General features: G+C 38.1%; 1 long non-coding RNA gene across 5 annotated transcripts; it reads left to right on the plus strand.

Moving 5' to 3' along the window:
* Positions 1-13,301: 13,301 nt before the first annotated feature.
* Positions 13,302-15,785, plus strand: LOC145568831 (uncharacterized). Of its 5 annotated transcripts, XR_014095977.1 has the most exons (6): positions 13,302-13,618; positions 13,854-14,074; positions 14,180-14,242; positions 14,495-14,652; positions 14,839-14,984; positions 15,448-15,785. It is a non-coding gene; the product is annotated as an uncharacterized LOC145568831 (long non-coding RNA). The 5 variants fall into 5 exon arrangements; XR_014095978.1 differs by lacking the exon at positions 14,495-14,652 and having other exon boundaries at positions 13,305-13,618; positions 14,155-14,242; XR_014095976.1 differs by lacking the exon at positions 14,495-14,652 and having other exon boundaries at positions 13,307-13,618; positions 15,433-15,785.
* The last annotated feature ends 1,892 nt before the right edge of the window (positions 15,786-17,677 follow it).

Genomic DNA, 17,677 nt, shown 5'->3' on the forward strand with positions numbered 1-17,677 from the left:
TGTAGTCTTTTCCTGCCCCAAGAACTTGATTAGAAAAACTTTTACCAGTTTGTCCCATGTGTCAAAATAGCCAGTATCTTCATCTCTCAACCATTCCTTCGCCCTATCCCGTAATGAGAAAGGAAAAAGGCGAAGTCTAATAATATCATCTGTAACACCATTTTGCTTCATAGTATCGCACTTCTCCAAGAAACTATCAATGTGACTAAAAGGGCAATCATGAGGTGTGCCTGCAAACAAATCATTGGAGATGAATTGAATGAATTGTGGTTTCAATTCAAAGTTCTGAGCAGTAACGGGTGGTCTGGCAATGCTAGAGAGGAGTCCAGTTGTGGTATCAGGAATACCATACTCCAAAAGAGATTCTATTCCTGGATCGACCATGTTTCTGTTGTTTTGATTCTTCCTTCTTCTTTTATCTCCTCGTCTCCTTGTAGTTGCTTTGATTTTAGAATCAAATGGTGTTAAATTGTTTGACCTTGAACGTCGATTTTGCATGCAACAAAGAACTAAAAGTAGAGAAATCAAAAAACAAGAGACAATAGCCAAAGCAACAGATAGAGCTCAGTAAAAACGAATCACAAATAACTAGAATGAAACCGTTAGTCCCTGGTAACGACGCAAAATTTGATAGGCGTGTTGCGCACCTAACAAAAATAACCGAACTAACTCTACTATGTAGTTGAGCAAGTAAGGGTCGAATCCCAAGAGACTAAGGACTAACTAATTAAACAGACTTAAATTAATACTAAGCAAGTAACCAATTAATATCGAGAAATCTATACTAGAACAATTATGAACTATCAAGCAACGAAAATTTTAATAATGAATTAATCAAGAACTAAAGATATCTGAGATTAAGTATCTCCACTAATATTCAATGCAATAGAACAATCCCTTTCCCTCAATTAAATCAATAAATACTCCACAAGACAGATGCTCCCTGAAATGATACTAAGAGTTTCTTTTGAACAACTAATAGCTTCCCTAACATGCAAGCATACCTATTTTCATGGAATCATACATATTAAATATTTTGAGAACGACATCCTATAAGTACTAGCAAGAACAATTAGCTATTTTCATGCATAAAAGCTCTTACTTTTAATTAGGGCTCTAAAATCAATTAAGAATCAACTTTCGTTGTAAACCAAATCACATTCATTAATACTATTTCTAGTTAATCATTGATATTAAAACCAACCCTAACAAAGAAGAATTATAAATTAATTAAATTGGGAATTAAATAACACATTAATCCACATTAGGGTTCAACCTAACCTTAGATTATGAAACTACTCCCACATGATAGAAATAACAAGACAAATAATTAAAGAAAACATAATAACAATAGAAAATTAAAGATATTAAAGATGATAGAGAAATACTTGAAATTAAATTAAGATGAATGCTTCAATGGAGTTCTATGTGTTCTCTCACAAAACAACGTTGAATAGAAAAGGCTATATTAAAAATTAGATGTTTTAAAATAGGGTTAAACCCCCATTTATACTATCCTAAAAAATCGTTAAATAATAAAAATAAAAATATCTTCAGCGCACACGTACACGGCTGTGTGCTGATGGGTACACGACCGTGTAGCTAGCCTCTACTTGGTCTCAAATTTCATCATGTATGTGCACGGTCGTGTAACTAAGGGGTACATGACCGTGTAAGCAGACTTCATACGGAGATGGCATCACACGACCGTGTAGCTCATGGTACACGGCCATGTAGCAAACAGTCGTACTTGGAATCTATCACATGACTGTGTAGTTAAGGGTAATTGACCATCTAGCAGGAAAGTGCGGATGGATGAGTCACACGACCATGTAGTTTATGGTACACGGCCATGTAGCATTATCATCATCTAGTACTCCAATACACAACTTCTCATGACTTGCAAATCTCCTTATGAAGATCACCAATCTATCTCAAAATGTCATAGCATGCTCATCATCACTCCAAATTCTCTACTTCATCCTAAAATCACAACATAACAACCAAATAACCATAATAGAAGAAATCGAGTCCAACTTGAATAAGACATACAGAAACACGAACTATATGTTGAATATCTAGAGTAAAAACGTCCCAAATAACCCAAGAATAACGGTATAATATCCACTTATCATATTGTCAGCCATTCTTTCGAAGGTTTAAGCCTAAAGTCTTCTAGGTTGAGCATATTCATTCTTTGGGAGTTGATTTTAATAAATTAAACCAGATTAATTAAGAAAGTTTTTTAGGTTAGTGTGTATGAATCGTAATTAAACATATGTACAAGAAACAAATCAAAACAATGGGTTAGTTTAATCACAAATAAGCTATGCACAAGTAGTCAATTAGTCACAACATGATGCATTGAGTTTGCAACCTAACTAAGGCTCTAGTTCTCTAAAGTCAAGGATTTTGGCGTCAAAGAGGGTCCATGGTTAAGAGTGGATTCATCTCTTGGAAGCCTAACCATAGAATGGTTGGCGCGATAGACGAGACACCACGAGTTAGACTCAACTCCATGGTTTGATGAACTCAACGAACTCGGATGCACCTATTATTGCACGAACCGTTTTTAGGGTGGACGGAGCGTGAATTCCCAAGGGCTAAGACCATATGTAAAACACATATAGGTTCAGAAATGTCAGAAAAACTTAATCAGGAAGTAAAATCATCAAGATAATATTAGAATCAGGCAAAACGCAAAGACAAAAGAGTGGCGCAGAATCGCCAAATTCTCTCGCTGGACGATAAGAACCATCGCCCTACGACGGCTCTATCGCCATGCGACAAGGGTGTCGTCTAGCGTTGGTTATTGTCTCCATGCGACAGTTCTTACGCTCTACAGCAATTTTAATCTTCGTTATTATTTCCGATTTTCGCAACGTCTTTTCGATTGTATTCGTGAAAAATATTTTCGGTTTTTCCTACGTGTATGACTATGTTTTGACGCATTATAGATGGTCTTTCCAATTACGTGCAAAGTGGAAGCTCAGAAGAACAGAATCTCAAGTCTCATCCACTCATTCTAATTAATTTCCAAACAAATTATTAATCAGAAATGGTCCCAAGTGGAGTCACCAAAAAACTGTAGGGAATTTTTAATGCCTCATCCTAGCTGGAAGCTCAGAAGAGCAGAATCTCAAAGGCCTTCAACAAAAGGGTCAAGCATTGGGAACTACTGATGAGTGCCATTTCATTTGATGAGTATTTAGGCTGTTTTTACCTTCTTTAATTTTCATAGATTTCTTTCTTAATAAATGCTTAGTTTTATACATTTTCTCTTTATTTTACCTTTTCTCTCTTATTTTGTGTTTTTATGGTTTTTCCAGTATTTTCTCCTTTATTTGCTATCTTTTCGTGGTTGTAGGTATTGTACGAGGTTCAAGTCTTGATATTGGTGGCCTACTAAGTTAGAAGATTCATTTGGAGCAAACTTATAGCATTGGAAAAGCTCAAGGTGCAAGGAAGTGGATGCTCTAAGTTCTAGTTTATGTGCTCTCAAGTCGCGCTCTCATGTAAAATGGTGTTGAACCCACCGTGGAGGCCTTTAGAAACTGCCACCCCCAATGTTCATCAAGTGGAGTGCACGAAGACCTTTTTGCGAACGCACGAAGCGGCGAAAAAATTAAAGAAACCCAGAAGAGCACCCGCAGATGCGCAACCCACGAGCACGAGCGCGCATGCCCCATGCGCGGGTGTATACCCCTGCTGCGTGGGTGCTCCTCCTTGTTTCTGGCTTCGCTCGATTTCGTTTCCGCGCCTTTTATAAATATTTATTTTAACCCAATTTTTGTAATTAGTTTTAGACATAATTTTGATCATAATTTTAGCTTAGTTGAGAGTTCCTCTCTCTAGTTTTAAGGTTAGTTTCAAGAGTAGATTTAGAGAGAAAAAGTGAGAGATTTCATTGGTGGTTTGAGAGATTGAAGATCCAAGGTGGCAATTGTATTGAATATCTCCATAATCAATCAATGAGGATTTCTAACTATATCTCATTTAATTGCTTTTTTTAATTTCGTGCTTGTTTGATTTGGTTTTGATGTTTGATTCTTGATTAGTGTAATTGTTCTTCATATTTTGTTGATTCTTGATTTCTTAGTTGTTTGTTGATTAGATGATGACTCTTGAGTAGTTGCTTTGCTAGGGATTAGGTGAAAATTGTGTGATTGATTGATTGTGATTAATTTGGGAATTATGTTGATTGATTGTTGAGATTAAAGTGATTAATGTAAGCTTGCATGTGTGTAATTTGATTAGGCCTTGATAATTATGCTAGATTATTGCATTGTGATTTCTAATGATTCGACCCATTGATTTAGGAATTGCAATTATCGATTGGTTTGGATTGTGATTCTCCTAGTTTGTTATTCATAGAGACCACTAATTTAATGATTAGGAGATAGCTCTTTGATTCCAATTGATAGCTCTTGTCATTAGTCTTCACAACCATTGATTGGCATGTTCTTCCCAAGTTGTTGCAATTGTCATGATTACTTGTTAATCCCCATTCCCTAGTGTTTTATTTTTTTAGTTGTTTTTTTTTTGTTAGTTGTTAGTGTTACTTCTTCACCTTCGAATTTAACCTAGCTTAGGCGCACATTGAAAGCACTTAAACATAACCGTTCCTTTAAGTTCGACCCTTGACTTACCTCTATACTTGTATTTAGGTTTGTTAAGTGTTTATAAATTTTGTTTAGCTTAGGGAGGATTAGTTAACGACCTAGTTTTCCCCTATCAACTACTACCTGAAGACTTGGTTCTCAGAAAGACGGCAGCAGTAGGGAGAGGAAACTAACACGGAAAGTTGTCAGCAAACTAGGAAGGCCCTTTCCTCATCCATGAGCAAGTGGGGCCAGGTGCTTTCCTCCTCGCAGATCAAGAAGGTCAGGTATTAAGGAATAGTTTCAATACAGATGTGTTGAAGAAATATTTTGTTTAAAAAGCATATGGCTAAATAGAAGCTGGAAAACTTTGTTTAAATTATACAAAAACTTTGTTTAAGTTATGCTGTGTTAATAAAGGCAATTTAAGCCATTTAAATTCAATGAAATACGAGCCTCTACGTGAGGAGTATACTACGTAAGTTTACCTAAACATGTTCATTTATTAAAATTATGCTTTAGCATCATACACTAACATGCAGAAAACACCATAACATACGTAAAAGCTATCACGTCAAAGCTAAAAGCATCAAAATAGGATGCAGCAAGACATCGTTGAACACGCAAAGATCACGTTTCCCTAAGTTTGACCTACCTGCTCAAATTAAAATAGGGCACCACCACGGGAACGCCTGAGGAGGAGGCCTAACACGTTCAACATGAGTAGGGAAGAGTGAATGAAAGGCAAAAGAATAGGATGAGTAGGTATCACCAAGGTTCTCTTGGTCTCACCCAACTCACCTCTTTGTGGGAAGAGAAGAGGTAGATTAGCAATGAGCCTTTACGAGAGATAAGTTAGGAGCTTAAGCAATAAGTCACAGTCAAACAAGCTGAATGACATACACATAAGTCACAGCCAAACAAGCTGAATGACATACGCATAAGTCCCTATAAAATTCAAGTAGGTGACATAGCATACAAGCCCTCATCATGAAAAGATTAGTGGCATGAACTTAAAAGTCCCCACCCAGTGCAGTGAAGCAGAAGAATTAATAAAGCCCTATACAACCAAGTAAAGGAGCAATAAAGGCAAATGCAACAGGAAAACCCAACCTACGAGGTTTTACCTAGTAGAAAGAAGGGGTTGCTGAGTTAAGGTTTAGGTACTATTATACCATGACTCAGCAACAGACTGGAGCAAGCACATTGGCAATAAATTAAATAATAAGCCAAACAGAGATTCATCAGCCCAAACGTTCCTCAAAGGGCGAAAAAGGGCATTATCAGCACCAGCAGGGCACAACAAGGGGCAAAGAAAGACATCAATGGGCACCTCCCCAAACTCTATAGGTCCGGTGGGGCGGAAGGTACCTTTAGCTAAGATCGAGGTTGCAGAGAGTGGATTCTCAAACTCATCACTTAAGAACTGGTGAACACAGTGATTAAGTTCACTGGAATTATGAGTGCTAGTTGCCTTAATAACGTTCTCATTAAGAAGCCCAGTGTTGGTAGAAAGAGAAGCAAAAGGATCAAGCGCAGAAGAGGTATGAGCCCTTTTGGCAGTAGGCTGGTCGGCATCACCTGAGGGAGAGATCACACGATCATCCTCCAAGTCAATAACTGGATGATCCTGCTTATGTGAACCCCCAGGCTGAGAGTGCCCTCCCATGCTAGCACTTCACAGACGGCCTCGAAGCCTAGTGGAGCGGGGCGTGATCTTAGGTTGTTCCATGATAGATGCAACAGGTAGTTCGAAGGCAGAAGCCTCAATAAAAGGAGCAGCAGTGTCCTTAGCAGCAATGGTAGCACCAATGCTTGTAGAATAGAGCTAAACATGCTCAGCAGAAATTGTGGGTTCTCACCCACCGCAGCGTCAACTTCAACTTCCCTCTCGGGGGAAACTCAAAAATGTTGTCAGCAAAATTATCAGCGTTATCATTTTTGGGATCATCAGAAGCTTGATTCAATGGTTCACTTACTACGGAAGGCTGAGGTGCCACCTGGCGGAAAGTCGCAGCAGGGTGCTTCTTAGAAGAAGAAACACTCTATGCCACTAACGCCTCAGTCCCCGAAGTAACATCCTTAGGCCTATTGCGAATCTCCCACCGACTCCCAACAGTGGAAGATGAAGGCTCAGCCTCAGCACGACCAGATCTTGCCTGATCATCAGTAGTCACAGTGCCAAACAACACTCTCAGTTCAGCCGGAGCCAAGCGAATCTCACCCTTTAAAGCACCAGCATGGACCTCCAGGGTTTCAAAAAGCTCTAGTGGATTAGCAAGCGTGGTAGTGATGGGATCCTTCCAATTATCCTTTAGCCCGAGAATATGCCTATCTAGCTTGTCATAACCTGAAGAATCGGACAAGAAAAAAGGAAAGGCATGAGAACAAAGTGCAAACTGAAATAAGAAGGAGAAAAACACCTAAGAAAAAATAAAGACAAGGCTTACCAGACTCATGGGTAGAACATAAGCGCATAGTAGAAAGTTGTGCATTACCCACAATGTACAAAGAGCTGGGCAGCCAAAACTTCGGAAACTTTGAATCACCTGTGCCTGCTCCCTGTAGCGTGTCGAAAGCATCCGTCTCTCGGGCAAACTCAGAAGGAGAAACAGTAACTCTAGCAATGTTAGTACGAAACTTCCGGAAAATACGTGGCACAACAAAGGAAGAAGGGACTACAAACCATAAAAATTTTCCAGCCTAGGCCCTAAAGCGGCCAAGTTTGGGATAAAACAGAAATCTACTCTCCTTAGGGGCTACATAGTACCAGCCAGACTCAGAAGAACCAGAAGATGGCCTCTTTAGGCTCATCAAAGAATTGAATAGGTGCAGCGACTCAAGATACCGTCGAAATCACAGAAACCACAGCAAACATATCAAAGTGTGTAGGGAAGCGGGGTGCAACAGGGCAATTCAAAGGTTAAAAGCAAGAAAGACCTTATCTAAAGTAGGGTCCAGGGGAAATCACAAACCCAAGTCTAGATAAGAAGCAAAAACAACAATGTGATTAGCAGAGGGAGCAGATAGTTTAGAACCTTCAGCTGGTAAAACTAGCTTGTAGCCCGAGTCAAACCCGTAAAACTTCTGACCTACAGTGGCCAAATCCAACCTCTCAGTGCCTTTAGGACCATAACACCTCTCATCAAGGAAGAAATCAGACTCGCCCTCTTCCACGGGCTCCACAACGTAAGTGGGCTGGCAGTTATGAAAAGCACGCTCACTGGGAGACCCAGCCACCTCACTCATGTTCGCAGCTAGAGGGGGAGATGGTGAAGAAGTAGCAAAACGGCCACCCCACACTACATAGTTATCAAACTGATTCACATCAGCCATATCATCAAGCCATGCAAAACTATTTAAAGGCTAAACATGGGGAATGAGGCTAACAAGAGACACATCAGGAGGATTAGCTTTAACTTGGATAGCTAATAGCTTATGGCGCATTGCGCGCATCCTCAAACGGATAAGATGAGGCATGGGAACCCCATTGTGGGTAAGTACCCTTTCACAATAAGGATCAAAGAAATCAGGACAAAGCATGGACCGAAAAGGGCGAAAAGCATTGCCGTCAGCAGGACGACTACTGCCCGACCTAGACTCAGTAGGCGGAGTCACAGCAGTACTCGCCCTGCCCTCAGCAGGAGCATGATCTCCTGACATAACTACTTACAAGGGAATAAGGGGAAAAGCAGGAGAAGTAAAGGAAGTGCGCACAGAGCGCTCACCTGAGTGAGACAACTCAGGAGAATAATCTGACTCAGTGCCCATAAGAGGGTCACTCACATTCTAGCTGTCAGTTGCATTAGACATCCTAAGATCTACAAAGACAAAAGGCCTCCTAGAGAAGGTGAAAAGAATGGGATGCCTAAAAAATCAAAATCAGTCAAACCCCAAGAACAAGAGTAGAGGAATAACAACAAAAAATTGAGGAAAAGAATCGAGAATACAGATGCAATAACAAGAAAAAGGTGAAAAGAACTATGTAGAGATAGTCAAATTCAACCAAAAAGGCACAATCTTGCGAAGAAAAATTCAAAAAAGAAGAGAAATCGGGCATACAAATATAAGAAAAGGCACAAAGAAAGTACATGTAGACACCCAATTGTGTCTCCCCAAAACCAAACCCAGTGATGAGTACTTTTCATGTCATTTGATTATCGAACGAAGTGAAATTTGAAAGAGTCTCGTGATTCCCCTGTTTTAATTAAAAATACTTCTTTCTATTTTCAAAAATCTTTCTTTTCATACCTTATTTATGAAAAACGTCCAATCCAATTTAATTTGGTCCATGATATGGGATCAATAATATTGTAGTTGGATGGGGCTCAAAAAGGGCTTTCCTGCGATATATTATAAGCCTAATTTCGATGAATAATGAGGAAGTTATGGCCCGAATATTAAATTGGATATTAAATGAGTTTTTATGGGTGACCCAATGATCAAGTGAAGGTCTGTTAATTATCATTCCTAAAGTCATTTGGAATTACTTCAATTTTCTAGAATAATCTAGAAGGTTATTTTAAGTTCTAAAGAGATTAGGATTAATAATTATATTTATATATATTTAAGAAAAGATAATGAATTGTAGTTGAAATAAAACAAGTGTTTTAAAAATATTTAATCTTATTTTTAATGGTAAAGTACGGACTCTAATTATCCCAATTATATTGAAAAAAGGACTCTTTACGACAAAATATTATCCCGCAGCACCAGACAGGTCCATCGCGCCATGATAGGCCTGTCGCGCCGCGACAGAGCCATCGCGTCGCGATAGCCCTGTCGCTCCGTGATAGGAGCAGTTTCACTTCGATTGGAATTCGATCTTCTCTGATCATTTCCGAATGTTTTTCTCTGATGTTTTTCTCTATAAATAGGGTCGTATTTCCCCGTTTTCAATCTTCAACAATCATCTTTCTATTCTCTCTCTCTCTCTCTACAAGCTAGAAGCTTATTCTTTCTCTTGATTTCTAAGCCTAGCCTTTTCAAAACACCATATGTCCATCACGAGACCTAGACACACCTAGCCAAGCTCGAAGTTGCCTTCGCCCTAAACATGAAAGGTTGATAATTTCTGAGGGTTTGGTCCCAAATCCCTATTTCATTTATTTAAATTAATTGTTTGATTTAATATTATTATTGAAGTTACTAACGTGTGTATTGTTTTGATAGAAAGAGATACGAGGAAACAAAGTAAGTAGCTTTAATGCTATATATCTTTAGGAATCACGCTTAGATTATTTTATTTCCTAGTATCATGTTAGGATGTCTTTATGATTCCTAGTATCATGTTTAGGGTGTTAACTAATATTTCTAAAATTATGTATGTTTCTGGTATCATGTTTAGGTTGCTTCCTATTTCTTCTATCATGTTTGTATCATGTTAGGGCTAAAGCTTTGATCTTTATTGTTTAGTGACATGCTAGGCTTTGTTATTAATCTTTTTAGTATCATGCCTATGATCTTGCTAATATTATTATGCTTTGATGAGATTGATATTATGATTATGATTTGTTGTATCAATGTTATTATGTTGCTTGATGTTATTGTTATTATTGCTTGATCACGCCCTCTCTTGCAGGTTTAAAGGGAATTTGTACTTTAAATCATGCTTAATAAGATAATTAATAATTTGAATTAGGCTAATATGATTTTAATTCAAGTGATCGCCAATAATAGATTTGTTTGTGCATTAATATTCAACCAACATAGATTAAACAGGTATAGGATTAATATATTGATTGTATGTTAGTCAAAAAGCACACATGAATATGAGAAGAATAAAGTAGAGGCCTATTTAGGGCAGGTTCAATCTCTGTTAGGTTGGATTTGTACCTTGATCCTCGAATATCCTGTCATTGTTCAGGACCACTATGGAGTTATCAATCTCTTGGATCGTGAAGGAGAGTAACCTTCACCCGGTGAACAGTTTACAAGTTCCTAAAACTTGTTGGCGACTCTTTTGCTTTAGCTTCCTTCCCTTTGGATGCCACCATGCTTAAGTGTATGATCATAGTGGGGCTCATGTGTGGGATGCTTAAAATATTCCCTACAATTTTTGGCGACTCCACTGGGGAGGATTTCTATTTTAATTCCTAAAATTTATTTTGGCAATAATTTAGAATGAGTGGATGAGACTCGAAAAGTTCTAAATATTCATGTGCATAATTTTGATTAACATTATTGGCATAAACATAAAAAAGGTCCGTATTGGAAGCACCATCCGTAATGCATCAAAACATAGGCTTTTTACACGTAGGAAATTTGGGAAATATCTTTCACAACTAGAATCGAAAAAACGCTGCGAAAATCGGAAAATTCTAAGAACAAAGAAAATTGCTGAGGCATGTAGGAACCATCGCTGAGATAACAGAGCCCATAGCAGTGCTGACGTCTGCCTTATTGCTTTGACCGATTCTAGTACTGTTTGGCCAATTTTACTTCCTAATTGAGTTTTTTTCTCTTTTCTGAAACCCATATGTGCTCTACATATGGCCATAACCATCTGGTAATTTACGCTCCATCTACCTAGTAGAACGCTCATTGCAACGAAGGGTACATTTGAGTTTGTGAATTCACCAAACCATGGAAGCAAGTTTAACTTGCGGGGTCCCATCCATACGCGTCAACCCTTCCAAGGGTAAGGCTTCCCGCGATGCATCCAAACTCATAATCATGGACCCTCTTTTGACTACCCTTATCCTTGAACTTTAGAGTACTAGAGCCATAATTAGGTTGCAAACTCATTGCATCATATTGTGCTTACTTAACAACTTGTGCATCTCTTGCTTGTGCATGCTTGTATGTGTGTTTAAGCTAACCGTTTGTTTGACTTGTGTATGAGTCTAAATAAACTGATTAATTACTATATATGACTTTGTTTAATTAATTAATTAATTAATGATTAAAGTTTAACAGAAATGAATAAACACGACTTAGCATGACCATAAGCTTACCCTTTTTAAAGCAGAACTCTGGAAATAGGTGCAGACTGACGTTTTAGTAATGACGTGAAGGTTTAGCCTGTGGCGCGACACGCAAGTACCCAGCGCGACGCGATAGCAATATCGCTCCGCGATAGCTCTGGCGCGACGCGACATTGCCATTGTTTGCGCGATGGTCTAGTTTGTTGCTTGTGTTTTCGCGCCAAGTCTTTTTCATCAATTTACTAATAATCGTAGTCATATTCAATCCTTAATCGAGTCTAGACACATATTTCCATGGTCTTACACAAGTGTCAAGTATGCCACTTTTACTCACTATTTTAAAGCACATACTTTATGTATGTTTCACTACGACCATGTATAGAGAGTCTTGTGTGCGCGTGTTTTCCATCATTTTTATTAGGGGGGTAAGTCGGATATTAATCCTCCCAACATAACCATGTTGTTTAAACCATTAAACTTGATTCCCAAAAATGCACCCCCATTTTTTGCTTTTTTGCCTTGTAAAACCAATAAAATTCAAAGCCAATTTGAGTCGCGTCATTAAAAAAATCAATGGTTTAATATTACAGCGCTTGGTCAAGAAGAGAAGGACAGTAAATCAAAGATAACACTTTCGTTCAAGTTCTACTCTTCGAAAAACCCATCAGACACGGAGAAAAGTTCGTACTAATGGCTACCCAACAGGAAGTCGATGATCTAAGACAAAACATGACTAACTTGACCGAGATGTTCAAAACTCTTGATCTTCAAGTCAACGACCCTACTAAACAGCAACAGCTTGAGCGTATGGAAGAAAGCTAGAGTAAAATTTCCAACGACTACAAATTTCAGGAATTAACTCACAAGGGATCTTGGGGGACAAGGAACTTCTTCCGCAGAAGTTCAATGCCAATGACATCCCTAGATTCAAGCCAACTAACAACCCCTATTTTCATTTAAGAGCTTTCGAAACTATAATGAATATCAGGGAAAGTTTTTCATTCGATGTTTTCGCTATCTCTAGAAACCGTTTGTCAACAATGGTTCTTCTCCCTAGACAAAGAGAAGATCTCTTCTTGGGACTCTATAACAAACGCTTTCATTTATAGATACAAGTGCAACATTCAAGTTGAAACCGACCATAGAGAACTGGAGATGTTGAAGCAAAAGGAAAATAAAGGATTTACTTCCTTCTTCAATAAATGGAGGGAAACTTCCTCTAAGATGGTCGAGGTTCCTACTGAAAAGGAATCTGTGAGGTTTTTCATCAAGAACCTCCAAGAAAAGCACTCGAAACATCTCAAATACCAAAAGCAATTTGAGTACTTTTAAGGCCGTCTATGACATAGGAATCGATATTGAAGACGACCTTGCAAAACAAAAAGCTGCTAGCAACTCCAACAGTGGCTGGAAAGGAAAGAAGAATGACAATCCTTCTTCTTCCAAAACTAACCACTCAAACAATGTTAGCACCTTTCACTAGTGGAAAAAAGTTCATTTGTAACACCTCAATTGTAACGAGCATAATTAAATCTGTTACAAAAAGATGATTCGTAATGGGCAATATATAGGTCCGATGCAAATAACTAATATTTGTAACGAGTGAAATTTGACCGTTATAATAAATAGTATTCGTAACGGACAGAAATTTGTCCGGTACAATTACTGCTCTAATCGTAACGGCCAAATAAGGTCCGTTACAAATCGATCACGTGTTAGGACTAACATTAGGGTTTTACTTCGTTTCTCCCATCAGCCGTTTTCCTTCCTCTCCTCTCCTCTCTCTCTCTCTCTCTCTCTCTCTCTCTCTCATAGTCTCACATCTCTCTTTCGCTCATTCTCTCTCCTCAATCTACAATTTTAAATTGCAAATCTTCGTTATTTAGATCTGAATTGTGAATTTCTGTCAACTTATTTGGACCAATTATTCGAAGATCGACGTTTCGAGTATGATTTCTTTGGTATTCGTCCATGGCTAATTTCTGAAATCTGATTCAAAGCCATGATGCTGAACCTTGAGTAATTCACCTTCGTCAAAGCTCCATTGTAGAAGCTTATGAGCTTTAACTCCTTATTGAAACAAAATCAGAGGTAAATTTTGTTTTTTCTTCATTTATTAACCATTGAGTATCAATTTTTCAGGTCATTATAGTCAAATTCGGGATATTTTGAGGTGAATTATTGAACTATTTGTTATATTGCTCAATTTATTAAAGATTATAACAACCAATTTTGCTGCTAGAATTTCTTATGTGCATTTGACGTTGATAATCTTGAGCAAAAAGAATTTAATTTGATTTTTGGAACCTGATTTTAATGGGTTTAGGTTTAATAGTCGGTCTTCTCGGAGCACCGAAGCTCATTCGTGGTCCTGCCGCCGCCATCCAAGCCGCTATGCACCGAACCAATCGATTTGATTCCACTATTAATCGAAATCAGTCCTTGAGATTTTCACTCTAGAGTATATTCGTAGGGTTCAAGAAGATTCTGGGGAAGAATTTTCCCGTAATCCTTGGGTTTTTGCCCTAGATGTTCTTCGCACTCATGGTACTTTCATTCTACTTATCATTTTAATGGTTTTCAATTTTTGTATGTTGGTGTATTGCGTTTTAATTTGCTTGATTTAGGCTTTATTGTTTTGTGCAAAATTAGGTGTGGTTGATATTACCCCTTTGCGTGCTATCAAAGTGTGTGAATGCTGATAGATTTGATAAGGTATTGAACTTTATCTTTTAATGTGTTCAAATTTGCAGTGATTGGTTTGTTTAGTTTGTGATTGGGATGAAGATGATTGTAGTAGGCTGCATAAATTTAGCCCGTTCGAGTGTAAATGAACTTTCTTTTCAGTGCATTGTAGAAAACATGTGAATCTTTTGAGTATTAATTTTGGTTTGATCGAATCAAAACATAAAACCAATCTACCAGAAATGGCAAAAATTCAGGGATGATATGGGTTGTTGTTTACAGTGTAAATGAAAGAAAACAAGGAGATGTTAGATAAACTTAACAAGGCTACTGAAAGAGTACAACTTGCTATGAAAGAACTAGCTGATCTTGAAAGGCAAGAGCTTGAAGCTCAACAAATGAGGAAATACATTAATCAACTCGAAACTCGAGCAACTGAGGTCTCACTCTTTAATAATTATTGTTGCATTGGTTATTCATTAGTTGGAAATTTTAGGATTTATTTGTTTGGTTTTGTCAAAAAAAAAATTTGCCAATATGAATGAATATAATAGTGATAAACCTTAGTTATCTGACATTTCTGCATTGGTTGTATTGCTCGCGAAATGTTGGTTGTACTCTTTTAGTGCCATCTGGCTATGGGGCATACAGCACTGCTCAGGTTGCCTACAGTCAAAATGCTGCTGCTACTACGACTTCAGGAAATTCCAATAACGGTGAAAATCTTGGCACACCTACCCTAAAAGAGAATAATATATTCCCTGGACAGCAGGTTGGTTTATGCTCTATTTAGCTTTGTATTTGTTCGTTAAAGTATATTTTTGCTTTAGTTTTGAAATTGAGTAGGTATGGTAAATATGACAATATTCTTACAATTGTTGGTCTTTGGGGAAATCAAAAAGCTCGGTTTTGAGTAAAATCTCAAATTAGCCCTTGTTTCTTTCGTATTTCCTTTAGTCATGTTCATTTAGTTTGATAATTTGGTTACGGTGTGCTGTTATTGAAACACGTCCCAATATGCCTATATGCCAATTCTAATACTTGTGTGGCTGGCTCCTTGTGCTAGTATATTATTCTGGTATATATATGTTAGTCCTCTCAACATAAAGTCTGAGATCATCCTCTCTTCACTATATATATTTTTTTTCTCATATATTTGTGCGATCCAATCCATGTTATTGTAAATCAATTAGAACTCAGTCTTACTGTCCTGAATTTAGTTCCTCTTATGCCAGGTCTTGCTACATTGTGTGGAGGATCCCCTTTAGAGTTCAACTCAGCAAGTTTCCTATTGCATGTTGTGGATGGAGCGTTCTTTGTGTTCCAGGATCTGTTTATATTCACTTGTGTGGAGGATCCCCTTTAGAGTTCAACTCAGCAAGACTACTTTGTACTTACTTTCAATACTACTTCCTATTTTGCTACTTGAGCAGCACCAAATTTGTAAATTTTACTAGTGTTCTAAGGAAAAAAAATTGTTGTTTCTTGGTTTTTTTTAATTAGTTTTGTGGCCAACTGTACTAATTAAAAATTGTGGAATAAATAAAAATTTACATTGAATAATAAGCACAAAATGCCGACAGCCTAGCAAATTCTGCTGGGATTTTTTTTTTAATTGAGGCTAAATGTATTTGTAACGGGTAGTTGAAATGCCCATTACAAATACGTCGTTATTTGTAACGGGCACTTGAAATGCCCGTTATGAATAACGGGTTATTTTTAATGGGCACTTGAAATGCCTGTTACAAATAACGAGTTATTTGTAACAGGCAGTTGAAATGCCCGTTACAAATAACCCATTATTCGTAACAGGCAGTTGAAATGCCCGTTACGAATAACCTGTTATTCGTAATGAACACTGTCCGTTACTAATAACACTGGCTATCCGTAACGGTGGCATATGTAACGCCCGCTGCCCGTTACGGATAGGCCTTTTTTGCTCGTTACGGATAACTATTTTTCCACTAGTGTTTAACTTGAATGAGGTCCTTGCCATGAACAATTAAGGGAAAAAGATGCCATTTAGGAGAAACTTCACACCTATCGGCATTAGTTATGACACGGCGTTTGATCGACTTTATGCTAAAGGTCTCATAACTCCTATTGGACCTTTTGGAGATCCACCAGTCGAAAGGAGGACGGCTAGCTGGAACCCCCAATGCACATTGCAAATATCACCAAGGAAGGGGCCATCTCACTGAGAATTGCTGGAAGTTGAAGGAAGCTATCCAAGACTTAATTCATAGCAACAAACTTCCATTGCCTCCTACAAGCAAAAAGCCAAGTATTAATAACACTCCACTTTCAGATTCCCTGGCAATTTCTAATGAGGAAAACCAGGTTGATCCATCATCCCTCATCAGACCAATTGAAGAAACTCATGCTATCGAAGAAGAGGAGGAAACCTTTTTCGATGCCATGAGTGATTGCCCCCTAGGAGAACAACCTGCCACTAAAGAGGAGGTATGGCTCCTCATAAACACAATGAGGGAGGCAATAAACATATGTCGCGAGGCCCTCAACCATGCAAAGATGGTTCAAAACAAGTGTATCATTGAAGAAATGATGCACAAAGACCACTAAAAGAAAGTCATTTTCTTTCAATGTAGTCAAACCACCCAAAAGGAGTAACAAAGTCTATACGCTTATTGGGGGTTCCTATGTGATTATGTTCAAAATGCTATTCGAGAGTGGAAAGATTAAACCTCAAACCTCTCAAGCCAAGACCATTTGAATCATTGAAAAGGACAGATAAGTTCTACTGTCCATTCCATCAATCAGGAGGACATACCACAGAACAATGTTTCAAATTCAAGGACCTAGTCCAAGGATTGATTGACAATAAAAAGTTGATTGGTTCAAATTCGACTAGAAAAGGATGTTAGCATCAATGGAGTTTGGGAAAGCGATGATGAGGATGTCTATCTTAAAGATGTGGAAGAAACTCCACTTTCTGCAATCTATCCAGTAGATGACATTTGGGATGAAAAAGATTCACCCATAAACGTACTCACGAGATCAGGAAGGACGAAACCTCCCATCACGACCCAACCTATTCCTACCAATTAACAAGTTTCTATTCCAATTATAGAAGACAATGATGTTGCCAAATAATTGAAAAAGATTAAAGTAGAAATGAAGGGATGGAAACTCCTAGCCACATCCAACGAGCATAGGCTCGCAGTAATGGATGCCTTAGCAAAAGTAAGGATGGATTCAGAAACCTCACCTGAAGGTATGGCTAACTTCCTTACCAGTGATCTTCCCAGTCCCATCAACTTGATCACATTTTCTGACAATGATTTACCTCCTAAAGGTGATAAACATAATAAAGCCTTGAACCTCATAGTGTTTTGCAAAAGGATGAACGTTCCAATGACCCTTGTGAAAGTGGGTCGACAATTAATGTTTGCCCACTTTGAACCGCAAGAATGTTAGGAATAAGAGATGAGAATCTGTCCCCAT

Source organism: Chenopodium album, chromosome 11 (genome assembly GCF_948465745.1).
Source record: "Chenopodium album chromosome 11, dcCheAlbu1.1, whole genome shotgun sequence".
NCBI lineage: Eukaryota > Viridiplantae > Streptophyta > Magnoliopsida > Caryophyllales > Amaranthaceae > Chenopodium > Chenopodium album.